Source organism: Dermacentor silvarum, chromosome 11 (genome assembly GCF_013339745.2).
Source record: "Dermacentor silvarum isolate Dsil-2018 chromosome 11, BIME_Dsil_1.4, whole genome shotgun sequence".
NCBI classification, from domain to species: domain Eukaryota; kingdom Metazoa; phylum Arthropoda; class Arachnida; order Ixodida; family Ixodidae; genus Dermacentor; species Dermacentor silvarum.
The window spans coordinates 77594141-77600415 of record NC_051164.1 but is presented as its reverse complement, the minus strand read 5'-3'; positions in this window follow the sequence as shown (position 1 = coordinate 77600415).

Sequence of the window (6275 nt, the reverse complement as noted above, 5' to 3'; positions counted from 1 at the left end):
ACAAGCGTAAGGCCGCGGCTGCCCAGCTCAGCAGCCGAGATTAAGGCGGCGAGCCAGAAGCGCACGGTCCTTCTGCCTATCCGTGCTGGTTGCGGCTGGTGGCGAATGTGAGCCGTTGGTTCGTTCCCTTTCTCGAATACGCTGGGCCGGAGAAGCCCAGTCTAACGGCGTCAGCGTGCGTCATGACTGGAACTGAAAACTTGGTCCTGAGGTTTTTTACTCGAGGTTCATGGCACGTGGACTTCATCACGGCTACACTCACTTGAGGTCCGCGCGCAAGGATGCTGCCTCCAGTGCAGGTGTTGGTAGGGACTGACTAACCTGTATAAGGCCTTATGTGTCAGGGCAAGTTGCATATGGAGATTTGCGGATATATTAAAGCTTTAAAATGGAATATTTTTATGTTTTCGTTTTGCGTACCAAAACCACAATCTGATGATGAGGCACGCCGTAGTGGGAGACTCCAAAATAATTTTAACAACCCTGGGGTTCTTTCACGTGCACTCATTATACATTAGTAATGTCAATGTGCACAGCATTAAGCCCCTGTACTGTGAAGTCCCTATATATATCACCGATGGCACATGACAGTCACGTCTAGTTACACCTCACATAAGCAGTCAGTGGAGTGACTTTGACGCCGTTGTTGTCACTAATATAGCACGTATTTTAAAGCGAAACCTTCTTTGCGAACCCACCTGGATTTTGCTGATCGTGGCTGTCTTGCCGAACAGCTCAACACGACACCACATATATAACGAATCGGCTTATTACTCAACAGAAACAACAACTGGTACCTAAAATAGTCTTACTGCTGCAAATATATGCCTTCGGGGATATCATCTATTATTAAAACGAAGCTTTCCCTTCCTTAGCAGGGCTTTTGTTCGTCGACTCGGTCGGTTTCTCGTCGAACCAAGTGGGCCGATCACGGAGACAGTGTCATAGAAAAATGAGCATATCCCGGTGACAGTATAATAGTTAAGTTGGCCGATCCCGTTGACTATGTATTGAAAAGTGGGACGGTCACGAAGACAATGTAATAGATAAGTGGGCCGATCCCGGAGGCAATGTAATGTAAAGTGGGCTGATCCTGGTGGCCGGGTGATAGCACAGTGGACCGATCCAGGAGGTAGTGTAATCCGAGCTGGGCCGATCCCTGAGGCAGTGCAATCCGTGCTCGCGTGAGTCCCTTGGGTCGTGCGGTGTAGGTTTCCGAGTATTGGCCGTCCTGTCGGGCTGGTACGATTCGCGATGCGGCCAAACGCGGTGCAGAATATGAGCAGAGACATGCACGTTACCACGAAACCAAAATACGCAAAACTTCTGCGATAGGACAAGAACGTCTAGTTTCTGTCGCGTGACCTTGTGTCTTTGCATGGCATTTGATTAAAACGTTTCCACCAACGTCTTGTGATTGTCTTTACGTTCATTCCAACAAGTGCTTTGGAAACTGCCACCGTAATTTTTCTAATCTGGGTAAGGCACATTGTCCACTAAACGCAACGGCTGTTGCAGATTCGTGAGACATGATGAACGTTTAAGGTGTGGGCAACATCTCGTTCCGATCTGTTATCGCGCCCACACACATCTTTCGTACACATTAATTTTCCGCTGCCACGTTCATTTATACTTGTCGATCGCTTTCGTTCGTAATGTTGTGCGTTGGCTAACGAGCATGTAATTACTTAGACTTTTTTTTATAAGGCAGGTTCAGAAGAAACACTACAAGTACTTAAGCTCATATCCGCTACATTGCAATGCCTTAAGCATTGCCGCAGCTTTCTGGTGTGACGTGCATATTGACACGTATACATGTTATCTTTCACCGGCGGCCGCTTTCCACCGGAGATGTCACGTAGTATAGTGACGGTGAAGCAAGCAGTCGTAAAACTGTGTATGACGAAACTGGTTGTTTATTGGGCGAACCTGTGCCCACAAACGCAAGGTACACTCAAAGCACAACGACAGCGGCGAACACAGTCGGCGATCGTCGAAAATCTGATCAGCGGCGAAGACCGTCGGCTTTTATACCTGAGTCATCGAAGGTTCCAGATTAATCCCTGATGCCCGCGTGTCTTCCAGAAAGTTCTAGACAATTCGCGTCGGTCATACAATCAGATAACATAAGCGTCGGTGAAAACAGGCAACGGAAAGAAGCATCGATAACGTTCTAGAAACTTCCGATACAGGCGCGTCCTGCGCCGAGCGATAACGTTTAACATTTGTTAGCCGGTGGAAAGCGGCCGCCGGTGAGCCGTGATCCAAGCCCGAACCCCGAAGAGAGTACCAACGTTGTACCGGAGCATCGAGCTAGTCTCAGGCTACAAAACCAACCCCCGGAGTACGGACTTCTTCCCGAGAAGACGAAGAGGACAAAAGTCACGACCTCGGCAGCAGCTACCATGACAGCCCCTGCGCCAACATCTGCAATCGTGATGCAACAACCCAGGGAGCCGCCGACTTTCCGCGGTTCACCATGTGAAGACCCCGAAAGCTGGCTGGAGGCATACGACCGGGTCGCTACGTTCAACAAGTGGGACTGCGACGAGAAGCTGCGCCATGTTTACTTCTCGCTTGAAGACGGCGCCAGAACCTGGTTCGAGAATAGGGAGCGTGCACTAACAACCTGGGACCTCTTCCGAGCCGCATTCCTGGACACCTTCACTAGCGTCGTCCGAAAAGAAAGAGCTGCAACCTTGCTAGAAAACCGTGTACAGCTTCCGAATGAGAGCATAGGTATGTACACTGAAGAAATTCCGGCACGCCGACCCCGCTATGCCAGAAGACGAGAAAGTTCGCATGCTCATGCGGGGAGTTAAGCAGGAGCTATTCGCCGGACTTGTGCGGAATCCACCAACGACAGTCCAAGACTTTCTCTCGGAGGCTACGACGATCGAGAAAGCACTGGACATGCGCAACCGGCAATACAATCGCCCTTCGACGCCACAGTACGCCGAAGTCCAAGGGCTCTCCCACGACCTACGAGACACCATCAGGGCGATAGTACGCGAAGAGCTGCAGAAGTTGCTACCATCGTCGCAGCCTCAAGTTGCTTCCATCGCCGATAGCGTGCGGGAGGAAATCCAGCAATCGCTAGGACTTCCCGAATCACCGCATCCCCAGCCGGAAGCGATGACCTACGCCGCCGTCGCCCATCGTCAAGGCCCCCCTCCGCGCTCGCGCCAGGGCCCCGTAACGCCGCAGTTCCGTCGTCTACCGCCGCCGATGCCGCCAGCAGGCCCACCCGTCGCCCAGCGCAGCTACCAGAGGAAGACGGACATTTGGCGCACCCCCGACCACCGCCCGCTCTGCTATCACTGCGGGGAAGCTGGCCATGTCTACCGCCGATGCCCATACCGCGAGATGGGCCTACGAGGGTTCGCCGTCAACGCGCCACGTACACAGGTTGGCGAGCGACCACGCGACATCGCTGACTACCTCGCCGGAGCCCAGTGGCAACCACGACGACCCTCACGCTCGCCGTCACCAGGCCGCTACATCTCGCTGCATCGCCGCCTGTATGCCGGCCCAACCCGGGGCCGATCTCCCAGTCCATACCCGGGAAACTAAAAGCAGCAACCGATGGAGGAGCGGTTGCTGTACGACGCAATGCCGAAGATCCTCCGCCGCCGACGACGACGACGATTCGCGAATCATCACGACGAGATATCAGCACGCCGCCTAGCAACAGCCTTGACAACACATCGCCGCCGAACGAAGACCTTCCGACGCGACGTAGCAGCAGCAGAGCAAGCCGACGCAGGCCGTGATCCGACGCCACGAATTAACCGCAACGCCAGACGCCGGTCTACCGATCTAGACGTGCTCATCGATGGTCATAACGTCACCGCTCTCGTCGACACTGGCGCCGACTATTCAGTTTTCAGTGGTGCGTTCGCCGCCAAGAAGGTGAAGACGGCCTGGCAAGGACCCGATATACGGACAGCGGGAGGTCACCTAATAACGCCGGCTGGAATCTGCACAGCGCGAGTCACGGTAAACAACCGCACTTACCCGGCGAGCTTCGTAATCCTGCAGCACTGCTCCAGGGACGTCATCCTAGGCATGGACTTTCTACACCAACATGGTGCAGTCATCGACTTAAGGTCCAAGTCGATAACGCTTTCAACACACAAAGCGATACCGCCGGATACAAGCATCAGTTACCATGCCTTGAATGTGCTTGAAGAACAAGTCACCGTTCCGCCTCGCTCAAGCGTAATGATTTCCGTCGGTACCGAAGTGTCTGCAGACATGGAGGGCGTCATCGAGGGCGATCATCACTTACTGCTCGACCGTGAAATTTGCGTCGCTAGAGGCATAGGTGAACTACGCGAAGGGAAAGCAAGAGTGATGCTCACGAACTTCAGCCACGAATATAAGCACATTAACAAAGGCACCACGGTCGCCTACATCGACGAAATAGTACAAGCCAGCAGTGCTTTCGCCTTCACGGATTCTAGTGCACCTTCAACGACGACTGTAGTACCTGAACCAACTTTCGACGTCAATCAGAACCTTCCCAATCATAAGAAAGAACAGCTAAAAGCTCTGCTCCTGCAATACAAGGACTGCTTCTCGTCGTCGTCAAAAGTTCGACAAACCCCTGTCGCCAAGCACCGCATTATAACCGACGAATATGTCCGCCCACTCCGTCAGAGCCCGTACCGAGTTTCGGCGCGCGAACGCGAGGCCATAAGGCACCAAGTCGACGAAATGCTACGCGACGACATCATCCAGCCGTCCAAGAGTCCGTGGGCGTCCCCCGTGGTGTTAGTGAAGAAGAAGGATGGAACCCTACGTTTCTGCGTCGATTATCGTCGCCTCAACAAGATCACGAAGAAGGACGTATACCCCCTCCCACGGATTGACGACGCCTTGGATCGACTCTACAACGCAAAGTATTTTTCGTCGATGGACCTCAAAACCGGCTACTGGCAAATCGAAGTCGACGAGAGGGACCGGGAGACGACTGCCTTTATAACACCAGACGGACTGTTCGAGTTCAAGGTCATGCCGTTTGGTCTTTGCTCGGCACCTGCGACTTTCCAACGCGTCATGGATACGGTACTGGCAGGCTTGAAGTGGCAGACTTGCCTCGTCTATTTGGACGACGTCGTTGTGTTTGCCTCAAGCTTCGAAGAACACCTGCGGCGCCTTGAAACAGTTCAAGCAATCAAAACCTCCGGACTCACGTTAAAGCCCGAAAAGTGCCGCTTCGCATATGAGGAGCTCTTGTTTTTGGGCCACGTTATCAACAAGTCTGGAGTGCGCCCCGACCCTCAGAAAACTGCGGCCATCTCCAACTTTCCTCCGCCCGCTGACAAGAAGGCAGTGCGTAGATTTCTTGGACTGTGCGCCTATTACAGGCGCTTCGTCAAGAATTTTTCACGGATCGCTGAGCCACTGACGTATCTCACGAAGGCCGACGTCGAGTTCAAGTGGGAGATGCCGCAAGTCGAAGCATTCGAAGAACTGAAGCGACGCTTGCAATCGCCGCCAATACTTGCGCATTTCGATGAAAACGCCGATACCGAAGTCCACACCGACGCAAGCAGCGTAGGACTCGGCGCCGTGCTTGTGCAGAGGACTGACGGACTAGAAAGGGTTGTAAGTTACGCTAGCCGGTCGCTATCGAAGGGGGAAGCAAATTATTCCACAACAGAAAAGGAGTGCCTCGCCATCATCTGGGCTACATCAAAGTTTCGCCCCTACCTCTATGGCAGGCCCTTTAAAGTTGTGAGCGACCACCACGCCTTGTGTTGGCTAGCTAACTTGAAGGATCCTTCAGGTCGCCTCGCACGCTGGAGCCTGAGACTTCAAGCATTCGACATCACCGTCGTTTACAAGTCCGGGCGAAAGCACTCTGACGCCGATTGTTTGTCTCGCGCCCCCGTCGAACCGCCGCCACAATGACGACCAGGATGACGACACTTTCTTGGGACCCATCAGTGCCGACGAATTCGCCGAACAACAACGAGCCGACCCGGAACTAAGGAGCCTTGTAGACTACCTGGAAGGCAAGACCGTCATTGTGCCGAAGGTGTTCCGGCGAGGATTGGCGTCGTTTTTCTTGCAAAACGACATTCTCCTAAAGAAGAACTTCTCGCCTCAGCGAGCCAACTACCTCCTCGTGGTACCCTCAGCATTGCGTCCAGAGGTTCTGCAAGCTCTCCATGACGACCCAACGGCTGGACATCTCGGTTTTTCACGCACTCTCGCGAGGATACAAGAAAAATACTACTGGCCTCGCCTCTCTGCCGACGTCGCCC